The 16103-nt window shown below is 39.9% G+C and overlaps 1 pseudogene; it reads left to right on the top strand.

Moving 5' to 3' along the window:
- The first annotated feature begins 15641 nt into the window (after positions 1–15641).
- LOC113925417 lies at positions 15642–16103 on the top strand (annotated as a pseudogene).

Below are 16103 nucleotides of genomic sequence, written 5' to 3'. Positions count from 1 at the left end.
ATCTTTGCAGGCCAACTTTAATGATTCCAGGTGGAATATAGTTCCCTTCCTGTGTTTATCAATTTAACCTTCTGAGAACATAGAGTTTTGTCTATGGGAGCTAGGTAATATTTCTATTTCTATTGTCATTGTCTATGGGAGCTAGGTAATATTTCTACTTCTATTATCATTAAGTCCTAAGAATTCTCTAATTTCCCTTAAGATTTGTGTTTGTTTGATCTTCATTTGTTTAGAAATCTGGTTTTAAATTCCCAATCATAAGCCTCTTATAAATTCAATGCAATCTCTATCAAGATTCTAATGGCATTTTTCATAGAAATAGAGAAAACATTTCTCTATTTATATTTATAAAACATTTCTCTATTTATATTTATAAAGAACCACAAAAGACCCTAAATAGCCAAGGAAATCCTGAGAAATAAGAACAAAGCAGAAGGAATCATACTTCCTGATTTCAAGCTATACTGCAAAGCTATAATCATCAAAACAGTATAGTACTGGCATAAAAACAAATAGACCATGGAACAGAATGGAGAGCCCAGCAATAAACCTAAATATATATATACAACTAATATTTTACAAGGGAGCCAAGTATAGTCAATGGAGAAAAGACAGTCTATTCAATAAATGGTGCTGTAATAATTAGATATTTGCATGTATAGGAATAAAGCTGGACCTATTATACCATTCACAAAAACTAACTTGAAGAAGATTGAAGATTTAAGTGGAAGACCTGAATCCATGCAAGTCCTAGAAGAAAATATAAAAATTAAACTTCTTGTTATAGATTTTGGATAATTTTTTTTGATATGATGCCTAAAACAAAGCAATAGCAACAACAATAAAAAAGTGAGAATACATCAAACTAAAAAGTTTCTGCACAGCAAAAGAAACCATCAACAAAGTGAAAAGATAACCTACAGAATGGGAAAATATATTTGCAAACCATATATACGATAAGAGGTTAATATCCAAAACATGAAAATACTCATATAACTCAATAGTAAAGAGTCAGTAAGCTAATTAAAGAATGGGAAAAGGACTCGAATAGACATTTCTTGAAAGAAGATATATATAAAAGGCCAATGGGTACATGAAAAGATGCTCAACATCATTAGTCATTAGGGAAATGCAAATTAAAACCAACATGAGATATTCCCTCACACCTGGTGAAATGGCCATCATCAAAAAGACAAGAGATAACAAATGCTGGCATAGATGTGGAGAGAAGGGAACTCTTGTCCACTGTTGTTGAGATTGTAAATTGGTATAGCCACTATGGAAAACAGTATGGAGCATCTTAAAAAAAATTAAAAATAGAGCTACCACATTGTCCAACAATTCCATTGCTGGTGAGAGTGCAGCTACTGTGAGCACCATCTGTGAGCACCATACTAGATACAAGGTATTGCTTTGGGACTCACAGGAAAACTAAGCCGCGAAAATTTTACAATACAGATTTTCCTTGACTTACAATGGGATTATGTCCCAATAAACCCATTGTAAATTGATAATAGCCCATGTCGAAAAAAATCCATTTAATACATCTAACCTACCAACATCATAGCTTAACCTAGTTAGTGTACCTTAAATGTTCTAAGAACACTTACATGAGTCCACAGTTAAGCAAAATCATCTAACACAAAGCCTATTTTATAACAAAGTATTGAATATCTCATGTAATTTATTGAATACTGTCCTGAAAATGAACTACAGAAGAGTTGTATGGGTACAGAATTGTTGTAAGTATATCAGTTGTTTGCCCTTGTGATCTGGGTGGCTGACCAGGGCCTGTGGCTTGCTGCCACTGCCCAGCATCATGAGAAAATATTATATTGCATATCAGTAGCTCAGAAAAAGATCTAAATTCAAAATTCAAAGTACAGTTTCTATGGAATGTGTAGCGCTTTCACACCATTATAAGTCAAAAAAATCATGAGTCAATCCATTGTAAGTCGGGGACCATCTGTATTTTGGTGGTATCTAAGTAGGGGAGGTAGAAGGACAGGTATGAGTAACAATGTATAAAGTTGTGTTTTTTTGGCTTATTTTGATTTTATTAGTTTTTTGACAAATAAAAATTGTATATATCTAAGGTGCTGTGATAGGCATCAGGACATCTCTCCCTACCAAGAAGTTGACAAAATCCCAAATCAAAAACACTGGACAGTGGACTAGGCCAACACTTGGTTGAGTTGGAAAAGGAGTTATATCAGCCACATAACTTGCATCTAGAACTCTTTTCTGGAAATACAAAGATCTAGACAACAAGAAGGACTCAGAAAATATCATAGAAATCGAACAGGTATGACTGGACCATTTATTCCTGAGTCTAGAAGGGGTAACAATTCCTACTAATAAAGTCTACTAGAGAGGAATAGAGACTATAGTTTACATTTTACATCCTATACTATTTAGGATTAACACAAATGCTGGTATGAGACACATTGACTCTAAGGGTGGTAACGCCAATAAAATTGCTGTGACGAGCTGGAGTGGCTAAGGGGAGGGGAAATTTGTGAAGACTACAAAAAAAAAAAAAGACGGAAGTCATGTTTTAGAAAGATCAGTCTAAATGAGAGATGCAAAGTATTCTATAGGAGAGAAAGCTTAGGCTTAGGAGAGTCAAATTTATACACTGGAACATTTCAGAAGTCCAGGCATAATAATAGAAATTGAGAAGGGGGTGATGAACATACCAAAAACTGTAGGTGAATAGAAAGTCTTGCAAGTATACAATTGAGACTTTGGGGCTAGATGAGTTACTATATAATTTACCATCCAAATCAAGCCATATTGAGAGTGAAAAGTGGTAATACCAATAGTTAGGCCAAGACAAGAGGAGTAAATGGGACAACTCACCGCTTGTCCCAGGTGAGTTAAGATGTATGGTCACCCTGGGTATGGGGTGAAAGTACAGGAAAGATTCTCAGGTTTGCTCAGCTCATGGGAGACTCCAATCCCGCATACAGGGAAGTAGCACTTTACCTTCACTCACCCTTTGTATGATGTGGGATCACAGAGGGGTTAAATCACCTAAGTAGGTGTGATTTTCTTTTCAGACCCAGGTGAGGTTATAAACTTCCATCCAGGCCTCAGAGCCATGCTCTGAGGAAATGTTCAGGTTCTGTGGGGAGACCTTGTGTGTGTGGTTGTGTGGTCCAAGCTGATGCCTGACTTGGGTCCCAGGCAACAGCCAGCGCTAACCTCCAGACGTGAGAAAAGGATCCTTCAGGTGTTTCAAGCCCCAGCTGCAATACACTGCAATTGTATGAGAGATTCCAAGCAAGAACTGCCTAACCCAGGCAAATCCCAGAAATATGAGGGATAACAATACTCATATATTATTGTTTTGTAAGTACTGATGTGTGTGAGATGATATGTTATGCAGCAGAGATCACTGGAACAGATGGTAACCATTCTTTCACCAAAATTAGTTTCATGATCAAATATCTTCTGGAAATTCTAGATAGTATCTTGGCATATAAGCAGATATAGTAACATTAAAGTTCCTGATAAGTCTTTCAGTAAAGAAAGCCTATCTATCATAAAAGGTATACACCTCTGCCCCACCTTTTTTGGTAGAAACAGCTCTTAATATCTAAAAAGATTTTCACAGAGAATATTGAAAAAAAACTAGAAAAGCTCTGTTTCCACTTGGCATTGCAGATTGTTACTGAAATATCTCATTCGGGGCTAAATTTATGCTTTCATGTGCATTGCTATCTTTCTAATTTTGCCAAAATAGATACTGTGCAACTGAATAAAAGCTTTTGCTCAAATTCATCAAATGTCTTTTATGGACCAGTAAAGATCTTCCTTTCAAGAACGGGCTAGGGGCACCTGGACGGCTCAGTTGGTTAAGCATCCAACTCTTGATTTTGGCTCAGGACATGATCTCAGTTTCTTCGGGCTCCGTGCTCAGCACAGAGTCTCCTTGCTATTCTCTCTCCCTCTGCCCTTCCCCCCGCTTATACTCCCTCTTAAATAAATACATAAATACATAAATACATAAATAGATGAAATCTTTAAAAAAAATGGGCTAGACAGAACCCAGGGGTGATGGCACAGATTATTAGGTGGAACAGAATAAAACTCAAGTTTGTGGGTAGCCTAAACTCAAATTATCTACCTGGATGTCTCCTGAATCTCTATCCTGATCTCAAAATGCCATCTGAAGTTTATCAGAAGTAAAGATTAGCAGGCTGAAACAATGCTAGAGCAATTGTAAGGAGAACAGAACCATGATTAATATATACTTAGGGTCTTTGGAGAAGATGGAGCAATACACAATTCACTCTGATATGAAGCTTTTTTTAAAATATTTATCTATTTGAGAGAGAGAAAGAGAGAGCACAAGCAGGGGGAGGGGCAGAGGAACAAGCAAGCTCCCTGCTGAGTGAGGAGCTGGATGCCAAGGCTCAATCCCAGGACCCTGAGATCATGACCTGAACTGAAGTCAGACGCTTAACCAACAGCCACCCAGGCACCCCTCTGATATTAAGCTTTAACGAGAAATGATAAAGAGAAGTATAAATTAGTCATGACTCACTTTGTAATCTGGTACAGACCGCACCCTCTTATGTGAAATACAGCAAGCCCTGTCCCTCTTTCCCATACACAACTGCTGGGAACAGATGGCTTTGGAGAAATTTGTTTTGTAAGATGAGCTTCTGAATTGTCTAATGCACTTTTTTACACAAGCTTTACCTCTAAACATAAGACCTTCAAATCCTTTATTTATCACACTGTTAGGGGATGCCAACTCCTCTCATTCTACACTGACAAATCTCATGCTCTGGCCCTGGTCCATTTCTGCCTAAATTAACAAATGAAAAATGCTATAACTGGAAAAGAGTTTTGAAGGAAAAAAAAAAGCCCTTGATTGAGAGGTAAGAGAACTGAGTTTATTTCCTTTTTTGGCATGAACTGATGGTGGGATTTTTTTTTTTTTTTAAGTAACTTGGCATGACTGACCTCAGCTTTCTTAGGAAAATAAGTGGGTTTGGCTCAAAGGCTTCTTAAGAATTCTTCCCACCAAACTAGTTATGCAGTAGCTCAGATCCCTGATCCATTCAGCAGTACCTCTGTTGGGGTTAAAAAGAGTGTGTTCTGCAAAACAGGTTTGATTTTCACAGCTCAGTTTTTCACTTTCCTGGTTGTATTTTCTCCCTCTCCTCCACCGATTTCCAATTATCTTCTCACCACGCACATTATCAGCTAACTTTGCTTCAGCTAGCATCCCCAGACTTCCTGTCCCTTTTACCTTTCATTAGTTCTAAATTCTAATGTTCTCTCCTCATTTCCTCATCAGCTCCTTTCTCTCAGCCCTCAACCCCGTATCCAGGTTGTTAGCAATCACTAGAACTGTTACTTACGTCTTCAGCCTGCCACTTATCTATTTCTATTCCCGTACAAGATTTTGAAATATTGTAGCTTCATGATTGATTCTAACATCTGCTGAAAATTGACCCCCTCTTGTTCTCACTTTAATGAATTAATGTATTAATCAAGAAGGTCGAGAACATGAAAAAGACCGTTCAGGGGCCATTTACAAAGTTTTGACAGGTAAACTGACAATGTATTTCCTTAGGTCTCTGGGCCAGTAATTTCATTATGACTTGTTTAGATACATAGACAGTTTTCATCTGCAGATCAGTGCTTCTCCTAATCAGCTCATAGAGCTCTTTGGATTCTGTGGTTCGTGTTTCATTCTATTTATTCTACTGCTCTAGTCTCATTCACAAGGTATCACTGTTCCTGATAAATACCTTTTCTACAGTAAACATGTTCTAAGGTGTGTACCCAGCAGATAAGGTATATCAAGCAACTCTGGCAATGATTCATTAGGAAATGCATGCTTTAGACATTTAGGATTGCTTTTGGAAGTTTCTGTGATACACAAAGATAGTTCAAGACAATGTATGTACATGAAAACTCTCATCTCCCATTTCTGCATTCTCCTTATTTTTCTCCTACAACTGTATCTTTTTTCCTAGAATTGTACCTTTTTCTTTCAAGTCCTGGCATCCTTGGTTATCTTTCCAAATAGAAACTACTTTGGTAATTTTTTTTTCTCTACTCTTCTCTAAAAAGTTCTCTGTTCTTCCTAGGCTAACTTGTCACCTCGCCACTGCTCTGTCTTCCAGGCAGGCTAGTGTGCCTTCCAGAATGTTTCATTGTTTACAAAACCTGTATCATTTTCAACATCTCTTCACCTCATTCAACTACTCCAAGGACAGCATACATGTGTAGCTTTTTTGTAGACAATCCTCATTCTATCATTTTCCTAGGAATGGAGAAAGCAGTGGTTAATTTCCATAAGTTTCCCACTGACATTCACATGCTTTTTTCTTCTACCTGCTGCAAGGATATCTTTTTCCTTGTAGTCAGGAACCTCTCCTCATTTGCTTAGCCCCCAAGCTATTTCTCCGCACTTACCTAAAATTTAGCACATAGTTAACAGGTTTTCCTCTTTCAAACCCTAGTTTCTGCCATCATCCCACATGATTACAATGTTCAAGTCATCTGATAGAAAACCTTAACTTACCTTTCAATTTCTGGACATTCAGTTGCAGTTATTGTCTCTCTTCTTATGCCATTTCCAGAAATAGCTTCATTCTTGACCTGTTCATCACTCTAAAATTCTTCAGCTTTGAAAAATTAAAAAAAAAGTTTTGATTTCTTACTTATTTTATAAAAATAATAATGTTCATTTTAGAAAATTCTAAGAAATCACAAATATATAAAGAAAATACAAATTCCCAGTAAGTTCATGATATTGGTAATTTGTATATTATATATGGACCTCTATATCTACCATCTATCTATCATCTATCTATCTAATCTGTCTATCTATATCTATCATCTATCTATCTATTCATCTATCATCATCTATTTATTATCTATTGTATGTATGGTATCTGGCTAGTTAGCTATTATCTAGCTATCTAGCTATCTAATTATCTATAATTCTTCCTCTTCACACCCACAGCCGCCCACTAACACACCTATACTAATATATAGGTATACATAACATAATTTTGTCTATGTCTATGTGAGGTGGCATAGAGCCCATTCTGGCCCAGCCTGCTAGGAATAAGCATGTGCTCTGGAAAATGACTGGGTAGATGAATTTTCAAAATTGTAATGGTATGATCCAAGCCAATTTGAGCAAAGAGCACAAAACTTCAGACATACTAGCTCTCATAGTCTAAATGGAAGACCTCTTTAACTGTCTATAGCTCTTAAATAGTTGCCAATAGTGTGACCAGCAGTGGTGCAGCAACTGTCCTAAAGGAAATCCAAGCTACACTATGTTCTGTATATCTCCAGAGGACTTGGAGTGTCTGGAGCAGAAAGATCAGGTGCTTATGTTCACATTGCCATCTTACACGTTTGTCTCATTACAGGCAGCTCTCTCTGCATGTTTAAGTGTGGTTCCTTCTCATGCCTTTTTCTTCCTGCTATACAGAGATTTAAAAAAAATACATTTTGGAGGGCAACATACGCCTCCTAAATTTTTTATATAGCTTTCATAAAATTATTTTAACATTCATGTTTTTTTATTAAATTTGAGGGTAACGTTCAGTTGCCTTAATTCTGCACATATTTTCATTGACTCCAAGTTGGTTATTTTATCTATATTCAGCTTGGATGGAAAGATATCCTTCTAGTTCTGGTGTTTCCTAATAGGCATGTTGATGGAACTGCACTGCGGATTAATGGATCCCAACATCCAACATGCTTCTCAAGTCCCTCACCTAGAGCAGGTTACTTTGCTCTTTTTTTTTCTTGGAGAAAATAGTTTTCATAGTGTGTGTACTTCTTTACTAGCTGCCAATATTTTTTACACATTTCTTTTTTTTAAGATTTTATTTATTTATTTATTTAGAGAGAGGGAGGAGGAGCAGAGAGAGAGGGAGAGAGAGAATCTCAAGCAGACACTGCGCTGAGTGTGGAGCCTGATATGGGCCTTGATCTCATGACCCTGAGATCACAAATTGAGCTGAAATCAAGAGTCAAACGCTTAACTGACTGAGCCACCCATGTGCCCTTTTTAGATGTTTCTATACATGTAACCACTTATAATTAGTAACTCCAGTGTAATCCATTTATAAATCCTCACATAAGTGGTCAACTACTATTTGACAAAGGAACCAAGAATACTCAATGGAGAAAGCTTAGCTTCTTCAATTAAGACTATTGGGAAAACTGGATAATTACATGCAGAAGAAATAAGTTGGACCCTTATCTTACACCAAACACAAAAAAACTAACTCAGAAAGTATTAAAGACACATATGAGACCTGAAACCATAAGACTCCCAGAAGAAAACATAGGGAGCAAGCTCATTAACGTTGGTCCTGGTGATGACTTTTTGGATGTGACACCAAAAGCACCACCAACAAAAGCAAAAATAAATAAGTTGGACTACAGCAAACTAAGAAAACTTCTGCATAGCAAAATAAGCAATCAACAACATTGTTGGTTTGTAACCTCCTCGGTAGCTTCCTGGGTCTAATCAGAAACTGGCCCCTGAACATGGAGGGCAGGGAGAGACCAAAGAAAGAGGCAGGCCAGTCCATGTTGGTAGGTGGTGGCAGTTTTAAGAAGCAAAGGGAACTTGCATACAAGGCTTGTCTGGGGCAACAGCCAGACAAATGGATCCTTGCACCTGCCCCCTACAAATCTTAAAAGTCATCTTTTCAATGTTGCCCCCCAACATTCCACCCCTTGCAGCCAGCTCTTACATTCTCACATACTCCCCTCTTCTCCCATGGCCCCTGAGTGGTCAGCACAGGTTTCACTAGTATGGAAGTGGCTCTTTTGATGGCTACCTGCCTGCACTGAAGGCAGCGCTACAGCCACGAATCAGGCACATGCAAAAGAAAACATAGATTAGACCACGATTCCCAAAATCAGTGACAACCTTTTCTATTCAGAGCTCCATGATATGAACCCTAATATGCATGTTGATCAAGTCCCCTAAACTGAGGGTCAGATCATTCAGGGTGTTTACGTGTGTTCTCATATGACTTAATAAAAAGGATTCATTCACAGATTCATCAGGTATGAACACACAACATTCTGTCTGGATAATGGCACAGGTGCCTCCTTGAGAGGGAATAATAATGTCTTTGGCTCTTAATTTTGGAAGACAGCTTTTCTCAAGAGATACATTTTGGTGTTCTCCAAACCAAGACAGGTTTTGTTGCTATTAGTTAAGGCTTGCTCAGTGGAATTTAGTAAAGGCTTCTATGTGTGCTATCCTGTCCTCCAGGCCAATCGAGGAGACAAAGATGGCTGCCAAATGATTGTGGGTGGAAAAACCTGACCTGGTTTTACATACTGTACATATTAGCTCGGGGAGGCACCACTATCAGGCATAGATAGGCTGGGAATGGGATATGCCAGACCAAGACCCCCATCTTTGCCCCCTCTTTCAATGGAGTGTGCTCCATTTCAGGTATAACACATTTTAACAGGTCCAGCTTGAAGTAGGACAATGGGATCCTAGTGGAGATTGAATAGTTCCCCTTCACCCCGAGGTGTGAAGTAACTCACCCATCTCAGCAAGATGTCCCATTGTAAATTCCAATGTGCTCTCAGTGGCATAATATGTTGATCCATGGTGAAAATAAGGGGAAAGGCTGTTTCCCACGACTTCCACATTTTCACAGTATTGGGTGCCTTGGCCGGGGTCCCCTGTCTGGCATATGAGGGAACAGGACCTACAAGTTGATCATTCAAATGTATTAAAGCTTGGGACAATACTTCAGTCTACCTGGCCAGGGTGGTTTTATGTGTTAATAGTTTAATCTGCTGCTTTAATTTTCCATTTTTCTTTTCTACCAACCCTTTTGCTTGTGGGTTAATAGGGGAGATGAAATCACCATTCAATGTCATGTTCTTTTGCTCAGCCTTGCATGCCATGGCTTTTGAAATGTGTTCCCTAAAGACTGTCTTGTCAATGAGGGTATCCATAGATTCTATTTCATTTTTTTAAGCACCTAATGGTGGCAGTCTGGTTTGCACTCTAATAGGAAAAGCTTAAGTTAGGCCAGATGTAGTGTCCACACAAACTGAAGCATATTTAGAACACTTACTCAGAGGGAGAGTGCCAATATAATCAATTTGCCAATCCCTCACTGGTTGGGAACTCAGGATTCTTTTGGTAGTAGCTTGGGCACTGTTTAAAACACACAAGACACGCTGTTATGGCATTTACCAAGTCACTAATTCTTCAGGGTCAACTGGCATTCTTGGCAATATGCCATCTTATTTAGGCATCATAGTAGCTTTATGTACCTAATCTACTGCACCTACTGAAGGGTCAATACCTAAGTCTCATACCGAAGCTAAGGCATCTGCTTCCTGATTACCAGAGGCTGTCAGTATCTTATGAGCTGGGACATGAGAAACATTGAGGTCTGGCTGCCTTAGGCTCTTGCAGATGGACCCCAATGTCTTTCCACATATCTTACCCCACAAGGACTTATTTATGATCATCCACTCCCATTTTCTATTGTCCAAGCCATAGATAGGGTTAATCCCTTTAAAATAGCCCAACTGTCCGTGCAAAGGGTTAAGGGCTCATGAGTGATCAATCTCCAGCCAGACAGTTCTGAGCTCAGCCCACTGACGGCTGTGTGAAAGGCTTTAGCTGGAGAAGTTCCATGTACACTGCCAGGGTATATATTGGGTTTCTGCCCCCTTCTAGAGCTTGGACCCCAATTCTAGGGGCATTCTTCCCTTATTGTGTCTACCACAGGGTCCGACCCATACCTTCTAAATTCATAGACACAACTCACTCAAATAGTGGCCCATGCTTAGGAGATATCCCAGAACTTTAATCTGCTTTACTGGTATTTTTGCCTTCTAAAAGGCAACTTGTTGCTCTGATCTCCAGTCCCACACATGCCCTTTCTTTATCAGGCAGTACAAAGGACAGGGGCACTGTGCCAGGTAGGGATTAAAAGTCTTCCCAAACCCCCAAATCCCTACAGAGGTCTGCCCCTCTTTCACATTCTTACCGGTTAGATGAGCTTGCACCTGATTAATCACAACTTTTGGGACAACACCCATCTTACCTGTCCAGATGACTTCCAAACCTTTACAGTGGTGCCTGGGCCTTGAATTTTTCATGGGTTTATTTTCCAGCTTCTCCCTCACAGATGTTCCCCCAAAGCCTTCAGTTTGTCCTGCAACAGAGGTAAGTCTTCACTTGTTAACTTTATACTATCAATGTAATGGGCCCATTTTACTGATGTGGGAAAGAAGAACAAGGGTGGGTCCCTAGCTGCCATCCCATGACATATTGTGGGGCTCTGCAGGTAGCCTTGAGGGAGCACTTGAAAGATCTATCACACATGAAGGCAAACTGATCTTAGTTATCATCTACCTGTACTTGTCAAAGTCGTTTCCATAAATATCTTTGAAGATTAAGCACTTTTGAAGGAACACATTTTTTTTGCTAAAGGATCAAAGTGAAACTATAATTGTCTGCACATGACCAAAGACTTAAAAATGGCCATGGTTGAAGATGTGGTGAGAGTTTGTTATAATGCAATTGACAAAGGAATTTGATTATTTCTGCGACATACATACATATATTTTAAAATTATGACTGACATTATACCAAGACAAATGAAATGGAACAGGTCCAGCTCAAGGGTCAATTTGTGGTTATGTCTTCTCAATGACCTCTCCCAGCACTTACTAAAAAAACAAAAGGATTAAAAACACAGCTTCTAACCATGCAAGTCTCTTCTGGACCACTTATATGCAATTGGTATTTAGTTAGCTGTTGTAGCAGAGTGCATTACAGCAGTCTGTATTTTAAGAGGTCTCTCTCCCGCCTTGTTTTTCTTCAATCTCTGTGGGCAGTGTTTTTGTTATATTCTGGGGTGTTTACATTCTCAAAGACAAGGAAAGATTTACAACTTTAAAAGACAGAGAAAGAATGCAAGTTTTCTCCTATGAGTTTTGGGGTAATTACTATTTTAAAATGTTCCTTTGTATGCGGGGTCAGAAGTCTGGGGCATTTTAGCTGTTTCCTCGTCAATTACAATACCCTCCTCTTCATTTTCATCACTTACTCAGAGGTTCCTCCTCAGCATCCTAATCCAGGTGTGTCACAAGTGCCTGGAACTTAAATCCAGGCATTCGACCCCTCCTAGTTTTACAAGACAGCACGTTAAAGGCTCTAATTCATTATCCTGCTCTCCCACCTTATCTGTCAGCCTCCAAACTGGCTGACTAGTGGACATCCACACATTCTTCTCTAACCTTAGCTCGTCTTCTAACTTCCTGACCTGAGCCTCAGCCCCCAGTTGGGCATTGGTGGCCAACTGAACTGCCCGCAGTAGAGGCCAACCCACTGCACATACCATGTGCTTCCCTCTCCTGCTGCAGTGTGCTATGTATGTGTAGTTCCTCCAACAAATGCATGAGACTGGCTCGTGTTTGGGGAAGTGCCCCTGTACTTACATGGTGATCCACAAGCATCTAATGTGCTGGTCACCCCTCCCCACATAGAGGTCAATGGCCACCTTGGGATTTCCCCTGAGGTTGCCTTATTCACATTTCTCTGGTCTCCTGGCAGGCTCAGCAGTTGTTGGTTTGTAATCTCTTTGGGAGCTTCTGGTAGAATCTGAAACTGGATCCCTAATGAAGAGGGCAGAGAGAGAGAAAGAGGCAGCCACTCCACTTTGGTTGGTGGCAGTTTTAAGAAGCAATGTCCACAATAGCCAAACTGTGGAAAGAGCCAAGATGTCCTTCAACAGATGAATAGAAAGAAGATGTGGTATATATATATATATATATATACACACACAATGGGATATTATGCAGTCATCAAAAAGAATGAAATCTTGCCATTTGCAACTATGTGGATGGAACTAGAGGGTATTATGCTAAGCGAAATAAGTCAATCAGAGAAAGAAATGTATCATATAATCTCACTGATATGAGGAATGCTTAATCTCAGGAAACAAACTGAGGGTTGCTGGAGTGGTGGGGGGTGTGAGGGATGGGGTGGCTGGGTGATAGACATTGGGGAGGGTATGTGCTATGGTGAGCACTGTGAATTGTACAAGACTGATGAATCACAGACCTGTATCTCTGAAACAAATAATACATTATATGTTAAAAAAAAAAAAGAAAGAGAGAAGATAGTAGGAAGGAAGAAATGAAGGGGGGGAAATTGAAGGGGGAGACAAACCATTAGAGACGATGGACTCTGAGAAACAAACTGAGGGTTCTAGAGGGGAGGGGGGTGGGAGGATGGGTTAGCCTGGTGATGGGTATTAAAGAGGGCACGTACTGAATGGAGCACTGGGTGTTATACACAAACAATGAATCATGGAACACTACATCAAAAACTAATGATGTATGGTGATTAACATAACATAATAAAATAAAATTAAAAAAAGGAAATACAATTGGCTATAGCAAAAAAAAAGAAGCATAGGAAGTCTGTCTTGCATGACAGCAAGACAAAAGAATGCACCTGCCCACCAAATCTTAAAAATTTATGAAGAGGCCTTAACTGGCTTCAGTCATGTGTACCACGGAGGTATTCTCCACACATATCACTATCTCAAGGCTATGTCCTTGGAGCAGTCTATGGGATCGGGAAAGGCAAGTGTAACTCATATTCCAAGGATAAGGGAGGAGTTTAGGAGCCTCCAAGTGCCTGGGTTCAGCTCACAGGTCAATCAGTGGCCACAATGATGAGGGAAACAAAGGCAAGAGAAATGTAGCTTAAATTAATCTTCTTACAGTTTGCAGCCCACTGATAGATACCCGAAACGGGCAGTATGTGACTTTCCTCAAGGAATTCATGGCTGCCTTACTGTCTTAATGTTATGTTTTATTAAAGATTAAAAGTAACCTTATCTTTACAGCAGCTAACCCCTCAAAGTCCTAAAAGACTTGCTTCCAAATTCCTTCGAGACTTGCTATCCCTAACCCCCACTAATTAAAAAGTATATAATCAGTCACTCATCACAATCCAGTGTGGCTCTCTCTGCCCACAGGTCCTGTCCCCGTGCTATAATAAAAATCAACTTTTTGCACCAAAAACATCTCAAGAATTCTTCCTTAGCCATTCTCTCATAAGCCCAAAACTTACAAAATTCATCAGCATCATTTTGATGACCCCCCTCAACAAAAATAAAAAAGCAACCTACAGGAGGCACCTGGGTGGCTCAATTGATTAAGCATCAGACTCTTGATTTCGGCTCAGATCATGATTTCAGGGTTGTGAAATTAAGCCCCATTCGGGCTCCACATCCAGAGCCTGCTTAAGATTCTCTTCCTCTGCCCCTCCATTCTCTGTCTCTCTCTCTCTACCTTTCTTAAAAAAAAAAAAAAAAAAGGTAACCTACAGAATGGGAGAAAACGATTACAAATCACCTAAGTGCTTAATAGCCAAAACATAAAAGGAACTCATACAACTCAGTAGCAAAAACCACACAATATAATTTAAATGGGCAAAGGACCTGAATAGACATTTTCCAAAGAATACAAATGGCCAACAAATACATGAAAAGGTGTTCAGCATCACTAATCGTCAGGGAAATGCAAATCAAAAGGACAAGCTATCACCTCACATTTGTTAGAATGACTATCATCAAAAAGATAAGAGATAATAAGTACTAGTGAATATGTGGAGAAAAGGGAGCCCTCATACAACAGTGGTGGGAACGTAAATTGGTGCCGCCACTAAGGAAAACAGTATGGAGGTTCCTCAGAAAATTAAAAATAGAACTCTCCAGCAATCCCAGCAATCCCGCTTCTAGGTATTTATCCAAAGGAATCAGAATCAGAATCTTGAGACATCTGCACTCCCATGTTCATTGAAACTTTATTCATAATAGCCAATGTATGGAAACAACCTGAACGTCCATTGATGGCTGAATGGACAAAGAAAATTTTGTATATTCATACGATTCAGCCTTAAAAAAGAAGGGAATCCTACTATTTATGACAACGTGGATGGACCTGGAGAAGTTAGACACAGAACAACAAATACAGTATAATCTCATTTACATGTAGAATCTAAAATAGTCAAACTTATAGAAGCAGAGAGTAGAATGTTGGTGCTGGGATGGGGTGGGGAGGAGAAACAGGGAGCTGATGGTCAAAGGGTACAAAGTTCAATTATGCAAGGTAAATCAATTCTAGAAATCTACTATACAGAACAGTGCCCACAACTAACAGTACTGTATTGTATACTTACAATTTACTAAGAGGATAGGGGCGCCTGGGTGGCTCAGTCGTTAAGCGTCTGCTTTCAGCTCGGGTCATGATCCCAGAGTCCTGGGATCAAGCCCCACATCAGGCTCCCTGCTCGGCGGGAAGCCTGCTTCTCCCTCTCCCACTCCCCCTGCTTGTGTTCCCTCTCTCGCTGTGTCTCTGTCAAATAAATAAATAAAATCTTAAAAAAAAAAATTTACCAAGAGGATAGATCTTAATGTTAAGTCTTCTTACCACATGAAAATAATAATAACAATAATGATAATAATAAAGAAGCGGGCTTTCTTGGGTGGCAGTGAGAGTGGAGAGTGATCCCTGAAGGCCTGGAGCACACTGCAAGAGTACAGAGTGGTGGGGTGCTGCCTACCTACCCCCAAATGCTGCACTCCTCCCCTCTATCGCATGCGAATCTTTGCACCTCATATTATTGTCAACAAGTCCTGCTTCTGGAACTTTGTGTCTCAGCTGAGGAAGATGAAGTCTTCAGGGGAAATTGTCTACTGTGGCCAAGTATTCAAGAAGTCCACCTTGTGGGTGAAAAACTTCCCCTGGCTGCGCTTTGACTCCCCGAGGGGCACCCACACATGGGCCCCGAACGCCTGGATCTGACCACTGCAGGCGCTGTCAGGCGGTGCTACCGAAACTTGGGTGTCCTGCACCGCACCCAGGCGCACTGCATCCAGATCATGAAGGTGGAGGAGATTGCAGCCAGCAAGTGCCGCAGACCAGCAGTCAAAAGGTTCCACGACTCCAAGATCAAGTTCCCATTGCCCCACTGAATCCTGCATTGTCAGCACCAGCCACGTTTCACCACCATGAGTCCCAATACCTTCTTTTAG

Source organism: Zalophus californianus, chromosome 2, assembly GCF_009762305.2.
Source record: "Zalophus californianus isolate mZalCal1 chromosome 2, mZalCal1.pri.v2, whole genome shotgun sequence".
NCBI classification, from domain to species: Eukaryota; Metazoa; Chordata; class Mammalia; order Carnivora; family Otariidae; genus Zalophus; species Zalophus californianus.
The sequence above is the reverse complement of the archived record's forward strand: the minus strand, read 5'-3'. Positions and strand labels throughout refer to the sequence as shown.